Here is a 6,755-nt window from a genome sequence, read left to right as displayed (position 1 = left end):
ACAGGCATGCGGCCCCTACTTATCTAGCCAGGAAGCAGAAGTGAGGTGATGGTCGCATGCCACACCAGAGGCATGATCCTAGCATTCCATGGCAGCTCTCTTCTCTCCCAGCCTTTGTGAAGGGCTGCTAGGTTCCATGATGCACTCCGGAGGTCAAGGGGCTGGAGCCAAGGTTGCTGCTGCCTCCCCCAACTGTTACTGCACCTGCTGCAGCTATGGAGCAAATTTAATAAGTTCTAATTCACAGACCATATACTATGAACTATTAGTATCTTCAGGTACCATATTCCACTTGCTAGTCACTTAATTTTATAGTTGCCAATGTCTTAAGTGTTCACTGACTTGTAAATATGCTGGAATGGAAATCCTAATATCACTGATGTCTTTTAATTTCTAAGAATGATGATTTTGAAATGACCCTTTCTGAAGAGAAGAGGAGGGGACATAGACCCAACTGTTCGAGAGTGCCTTTGGGTGACACTCTATTGGCCCAAGAATGAGTCGACACAGCTGGTATCCAGTTGTTTTGTGTTAGTCTTTGGGTCATGTTTTCTGTTTGGCCTTGGAGTCTTAGGCTTCTCTTCGTAGACACAGAAGATGGGAAAGTAATTGCCAAGGCTTATATAGTTAGGAGCCATTTACTTCCTGCCCTTCTGAAATGGCATCTCACTACATAGCCAAGATGGCCTTGAACTTATTTTGCTTCTGCTTCAGCTTCCCAAGTGATGGAATTACAGGCTTACCATACCATGCCCAGCTATCTCTCATGGACCATTTGAAATAGAAAAATCATGACATGTGCGCTATATCTACTAAGAGACTTGTGCAAAGACCAAATAATTTACAACCCAGTTGTTAAGAATATAGACTCATATTCAACTGAATTACAAATTCAATTTTGGTTTCTTACCTGCTTTTGGTTAAATAGGTAGACACTATATCACTGAGCTTTATTCACTTGTACAGAAATGTGGATGGTGCCAGGGACAGGTAGCTCATGCCTATAATCTTACTCAAGAGGCTGAGATGTAAGGATTGTGTTTTGAATCCAGCCCGGGCAGAAAAGTCACCATTAGAATAGGAGGACAAGAGCCAAACTGATGAGCCAGATACTCTTCTGAAAAATGGTTTAATATGGTAGATTGTTTCCCACGTGTCAGTTTGTCCTTCTGCTTGTAGATAGAAAATTTATAAGGCTCAGAAAAGGATTCAAGCTCTCTGTTAAACCATACTGTAGCCATTTTCATTTTTATTAAAGGAATAGTCAATTTAGACATTGGTAGCTCATGCCTATAATCCTTGCTGTTTAGGAGGCTGAGATCTGAGGAACATGATTTCAGGCCAGCCCAAGCAGAAAGTCCATGAGACTTGTCTCCAATTAAGCAGTGATAAACCCAGAAGAAGAGGTATGCCTTAATAGAGTACTATTCCTAAGGAAAAAGCTTTATTTAAGCTGCCCTAAAACTTCTGGTGATATGTTGGGACATTGCCATGTACAATGCTGCTGGACGCTGCCTTCCTTTGGTGTGTTTGCCTAGAGCCTGGCTTTCACTCCTGTGGATATAGGCTGTTTAGCCCACAACCTTGGGGGTGGCATGATCCGTGTATGGAATATACTGCCCAGACAAACAACTATGATGTAAGCAATGATTGACAAGGTGTTAGTCCAAAGTTACAATGGTAAGGATGTATTCTGTTTAGGTTTTTTCTTTAGTTAATTGCTTTATAAAGTTTATCTGCTTATTTAATGTACTCTAGGAAATCAAAAGTTAATATTTGGGATTTTTGGTACAATTTGCAACTAGGCAAGTAAGAGCACCCATTGCCCCCAAATTCAACATTTAAAATTATTAAAACTTTGTTCAGATATTTTAGTCATCAGAAATTTGAGCCAGGGATGGGAGCTCACACTTGTAATGCTAGCTGCTGGGTCTTGACAGATACAGAGAGGATTATGATTTGATGTTAGCCCAGGAAAAACATTCAAAATATTGGATCGCAATTAATATTGAACCCAATGCATTGTGCTTCTTATTTCATCTACTCAGAAAGGGTAAAAAGAAGGATTATGGTCCATGCTGGCCTGGTCATAGACATAAAACCCTACCACAAAAATAGCTAAAGCCGAGCCGGGCGCAGGTGGCTCATGCCTGTAATCTTAGCTACGCAGGAGGCTGAAATCTGAAGATCACAGATCAAAGCCAACCCAGGCAGCCCAGTGAGACTCATATCTCCAATAAACCACTAGAAAACCAGAAGTGGTACTGTGGCTCAAACAGTAGAGCCCTCACCTTGAGCTGAAGAACTCAGGGACAACACCCAGGCACAGAGTTCAAGTAACATAACCAACAAAAGAAAAATGAGGGCTGGGAAGGTGGTCAGTGGTAAAGCGTTTGCCTTGCATGCATGAGGCCCTGGGTTCGATTCCTCAGCACCACATAAGCAAAAAAAAAAAGCCAGAAGTGACGCTATGGCTCAAGTGAAGAGTTGAGGGACAGCACCCAGGCCCAGAGTTCAGGCCCCATGACTGGACCCCCTCCCCACCAAAAGAAAGAAAGAAAGAAAGAAAAATAACTAAAGCCAAAAAAAAGCAGGTGTATGGCTCATCTGGTAAAGTACCTACCTAAAGTGCATGAGGCCCTGAGTTTAAGTTCTAGGATAGAAAGGGGGAAAGGATGTGAAGGAATAGAAGGAAGAAAAGAAGGAAGAAAAGAAGGAAGGGAGGAGTTATTCTGTATCTTGTACTTGCCTAGCTATTTCATTAAGGTGGCTTCTCATTCCTTTTTTTTTTTTTTTTTTTTGGTCGGTTGTGGGGCTTGAACTCAGGTCCTGGATCCTGTCCCTGATCTTTTGTGCTCAAGGGTAGTGCTCTACCGCGTTGAGTTACATTGTCACTTACGGTTTTCAGTGATTAATTAGAAGTAAGAATCTCATAGAGTTTCCTTCCTAGGCTGGTGTTGAACCTTGATCCTCAGATCTCAGCCTTCTAACTATCTAGAATTACAGGTATGAGCCATTGGCTCTGGTCACTCATTTGTTTTCTTTCTTTTTATTTGTAAATCATGGGACTTGAACTCTGGGTGCTGTCCCTGAGCTCTTCAGCCTAAGTGAAGTGCTCTACCACTTGAGCCAGAGCCCACTTCTGGTCTTCTGGTGGTTAATTGAGGATAAGAATCTCATGAGCTTTCCTACATGGGTTGGCTTTGAACTGCAATCCTCAGATCTCAGCCTCTTGAGTAGTTAGGATTACATGTGTAAGCCACCTGCACCCAACTTCCTCATTTATTTTCTCATGGTGAGTTCAAGCTGATTTCTCTACTCCTTGTAGTTCCTAGCAACTACAAAGTAGGCCTAGAGGTACCTCATCCTTTACAGTACTCCTTAGGACCAAGTGACTGCTGAGTGCAGGAAAGCAGATGAGGCCAATATAAAATACAATACTATCTATCTATCTATCTATCTATCTATCTATCTATCTATCTATCTATCTATCTATCTATCTATCTATCTATCTATCTATCTATCTATCCATCCAGTGGAGAGAACTAACACAGTCCCCCACTACCACAAATTATGCAGTCGAATTTCCCACATTTGGGAAAATCTCAGGGGTCAGCAAATCTGGAGTGCAATAGATAAGCCTGGCCCTGTGAAAACCACCTTCATGATCATAGTATCTCCCCTGCCAGGTAAGTAACAAGGCTGACTTGGTATTTAAAAAACTAACAAACATGTGAGAGTAGTTCACATTTGTAATCCTAGCTACTCAGAATGCTGAAATCTGAGGATTAAGCTTTAAATACTAGATAAATTTTGCTGAATTTTTATTAAAGCTCCTTTGGTGTTTTTAATTGAAGGTTTTATTTATTTTCTTATTTTACTGTTTCTTACTGTGACTACCAAAAAGCTGAGTGACTTCCATGGCTTGTATTCCTGGATTACTTTGGAGGTGCTCTAAGACTTCATCAGAGGCCAGACTTGTTCTACTCAGTTGAGTAGCTAGCCACAACGCTGTAAGCGACAATACTTACAGTAAGCAAAATTACATAAAATTAAAAATTCAGACACACAGTTACACTAGCCATATTTCAAATAAAAATAGAATTCAAGTTTCAGTGAATGTTAGTAAAGTTTAAATGCATTCATTTTATCTGTGTCCCCTGTCACACTGCCACAGAAGAATGGAATAGTTACGGCATATCATGTGACTCCCAAGGCCTGGATGTACTTACTCTGTTCCTTTACAGAAAATGTTTGCCTGACCATGTACCCTAGTGAATATCATTATGCAGAGCTACCCTCTTTTCTATATGCTGTTATTTCTCCCTATCCTTTTCTCCCTCCCTCTCTCTTCCCTCACCCAATCCCTCCCTCTCCTTGTTTTAGGGATCAAAACTCATGCATGGTAAGCTGCTAAGCTGAATCCCAGCCCTGTGTATGATTTTGTGTTTGGTGAGGGGGTACTTTTTCAGGGCTTGAACTTTGGCCCTGGACACTATCTCAACTTTCTTCCTTCCTTCCTTCCTTCCTTCCTTCCTTCCTTCCTTCCTTCCTTCCTTCCTTCCTTCCTTCCTTCCTACCCTCCTTCCTTCCTTCCTTCCTTCCTTCCTTCCTTCCTTCCTTCCTTCCTTCCTTCCTTCCTTCCTTTCTCTCTTTCATTTTGTCAGTCATGGGGCCTGAACTCTGAAATCTGGGCCTGGTCACTGTCCCTCAGCTCTTTAGATGAAGGATAGTGCTTTACCATTTGAGCCACAGCACCACTTCTGGCTTTTTCCGACTTATGTGGTGATGAGTAATGGAACTCAGGGCCTTATGCATGCAAGACAATCACTCTACCCCTAAGCAACCTTCCCAGCCCTCATTTTATTTTAAAAATAAAATTCAAAACATGCCTTTTATGAATCCTCATTCAATTTCTTGAAACATAGTATATATTCTTTAAGCTGTTTTTAAAATATTTTTAGTGTAAAAATATTGTACAGAAGGTTTACAGTTACATGAGTAAAGTAGTGGGCACATTTCCTAGCTAGCATTGTCACCTCCTCCTTTCTTTTTCCCCAAACATCCCTTCCCTCCCCACCTTCCCAACACCTCCCATCCCCGACAAATGTTGTAAAGTTTGTTTTCAACATAGTGTTTTGTACATCTCATTGTTACAATGGGTTAAACTGTATCCTTATTTAAGCATCTTGTTATGTACATATAAGATGCAGGTCACCAGAAACAAATACAGGGAAAACAGAGTAATACCCTAGAGGAAGAACATACCAGAGAAACAAAAAAAATCACATAGTACATTATAAATATGTTAAAAACAATAGCAAGGAAGAAAAAAGCACTTGAGTTACTGTCTTGAGGTTTATTTCACTTAACATCATCTTATATGGTCATATGTACATAGCTTTTGATTTTTTCTTCTTGTCCTAGACATATACTAGTTATTGAAAAAAAGGGAAACTATAAGACCTACGTTTTGGGGGGGCCTGGCCTACTTCACTTAATATAATTTTTTCCAAGTCTTTCTATTTCCTACCAAGTGAGGTGATGTAATTCTAATGGAGGCATAGAATTCCATTGTGTATATGTGTGTGTGCGTGTGTGTGTGTGTGTGTGTGTGTATACATGTATATGTATATATACATATATGTCACATTTTCTTGATCCATTTATCTACTGAGGGACATTTGGGTTGGTTCCATATCCTAGCTATGGTTAAATAATGCTGCAATAAACAGTTGTGCTGGTAGCTTTAATATAGCCTTGTTTGTGATCATTTGGGTAAATGCTCAAAAGTGGGATTGCTGGGTCATAGGGAAGCTCTATGTGGAGTCTTTTGAAGAATATCCATACTGCTTTCCAAAGTGGATGAACTCCCACCAACAATGCAGTAAGGTTCCTTTTTGACCACATCCCCTCCATCATCTGTTATTATTAGAGTTCTTGATTAGAGCCATTCTAACTGGGGTGAGGTGGAATCTCAACATTGTCTTGATTTTCATTTCTTTTATGGCTAGAGAAGTTGAGGGTTTCTTCATGTGTCTATTGGTCATTCCTATTTCCTCTTCAGAGACCTTTCTCTTTAAGTCTTTAGCCTACTTATTTATGGGGCAGTTGTTTCTTTGAGGATTTGTTTTTGGGGAATTTAATTTTTTGAGTTCTAAATATATTTTAGATATGAGACCCTTGTCCATTGTATGGCTAGTGAAGTTCTTCTCCCAATACTTGGGCTTTCTATTGATCTTGCTAGCTATGTCCTTTGCCATGTAGAAGCTCTGCAGTTTCATGCAATCCCATTTGTCCAACCTTTCTATGATTTGATGTGTTTCTGGGTCTTTATTAAGAAATTTCAGCATGTGCCAAGGAGACCTAGAGGTTCTCCTCTTCCTTCCTGTAATGTTTTCAGGGTATCTGCTTTGACTCCAAGGTCTTTGATCCATTTGGAGTTGATTCTGTTGCAGGGTGCTATATAAGGATTTAGTTTTAGTTTTCTACTGGTGTGAAACATAGTATATGTTTTATAAGTCTTTGTCCATCTCTCTAGAGCCCTCCACAAGTTTATATGTATTTGTAGCTTGAGAAGGGAAATAAGATTTAAATCAGGACAGTAGGAGGCTATGGTTTATAAGGCTCATTTGAGACCCTTTTGGAAGGAATGTTGACTTTTTCCATCTGATGTCCTACAGATGACAACCTTGGTACAGGTATTGAGTAGACTGTCATAGGATAGGAAGCTTGTATTGATTTCTCCTGACTTT

The 6,755-nt window shown here is 40.3% G+C and overlaps 1 non-coding gene across 1 annotated transcript; it reads right to left on the bottom strand.

Annotated features, from left to right (window-relative positions):
- Nucleotides 1-3,533: 3,533 nt before the first annotated feature.
- LOC122101790 lies at nt 3,534-3,697 on the bottom strand. Its single transcript, XR_006146413.1, has one exon. It is a non-coding gene; the product is annotated as a U1 spliceosomal RNA (small nuclear RNA).
- Between the last annotated feature and the right edge of the window lie 3,058 nt (nt 3,698-6,755).

The sequence above is a fragment of the Dipodomys spectabilis genome, unplaced genomic scaffold (assembly GCF_019054845.1).
Source record: "Dipodomys spectabilis isolate Male_0828 unplaced genomic scaffold, ASM1905484v1 ptg000690l, whole genome shotgun sequence".
Taxonomy (NCBI): Eukaryota; Metazoa; Chordata; class Mammalia; order Rodentia; family Heteromyidae; genus Dipodomys; species Dipodomys spectabilis.
The sequence above is the reverse complement of the archived record's forward strand: the minus strand, read 5'-3'. Positions and strand labels throughout refer to the sequence as shown.